Genomic DNA, 1,214 nt, shown 5'->3' with positions numbered 1-1,214 from the left:
AGTTCTTTCTACACTAACAATACACAAATGTAAACAGTACAGTAACAATGTATTATAACAGTTCTTTCTACACTAACAATACACACATGTAAACAGTACAGTAACAATGTATTATAACAGTTCTTTCTACACTAACAATACACAAATGTAAACAGTACAGTAAAATAGTATCATAACAGTTCTTTCTACACTAACAATACACAAATGTAAACAGTACAGTAATATAGTATTGTAACAGTTCTTTCTACACTAACAATACACAAATTTAAACAGTAGAGTAACATAGTATCGTAACAGTTCTTTCTACACTAACAATACACAAATGTAAACAGTACAGTAACAACTTACCACAACAGTTCTTTCTACACTAACAATACACAAATGTAAACAGTAGAGTAACAACGTATCATAACAGTTCTTTCTACACTAACAATACACAAATGTAAACAGTACAGTAACATAGTATCGTAACAGTTCTTTCTACCCTAACAATACACAAATGTAAACAGTACAGTAACAACGTATCGTAACAGTTCTTTCTACACTAACAATACACAAATGTAAACAGTACATTAACAACGTATCATAACAGTTCTTTCTACACTAACAATACACACATGTAAACAGTACAGTAACATAGTATCATAACAGTTCTTTCTGCACTAACAATACACAAATGTAAACAGATGAGTAACGACGTATCTTAACAGTTCTTTCTACACTAACAATACACAAATGTAAACAGTACAGTAACAACTTACCACAACAGTTATTTTTACACTAAAAGGATTTGAATAAAAGTAATCGAAAAACATACACATCTAATCAAAAAGTGCCTTCTTTCTTTCACATTATATTGTAATAACATAAACATATATTCCAAGACAACCGTTTATACAATTATTAAATGGTTGAAAAACAGTATTTAGGAATATCATTTACCACTTTACTGCATTAAACTACCACCAACTAATAATTGAATTATAATAATAAGATACAGTTATATTAATTTCAAAGGATTTGCTTGTTTATTTAGGCCTATCTACGTTGTTCATATCTATTTTGGAACTAGCAGACTAGAACGAAGGCAACTGTCAACACCATCCACTGCTATCCCTTGGGCTACTCTTTTTTTTTTCCAGTTAAAAGTATGATTGATTGTTACATTATAACGCCCCACAGCTGAAAGTGCTAGAATATTCAGTGACGGAATT

Source organism: Limulus polyphemus, unplaced genomic scaffold, assembly GCF_000517525.1.
Source record: "Limulus polyphemus unplaced genomic scaffold, Limulus_polyphemus-2.1.2 Scaffold5884, whole genome shotgun sequence".
NCBI lineage: Eukaryota > Metazoa > Arthropoda > Merostomata > Xiphosura > Limulidae > Limulus > Limulus polyphemus.
The sequence above is the reverse complement of the archived record's forward strand: the minus strand, read 5'-3'. Positions refer to the sequence as shown.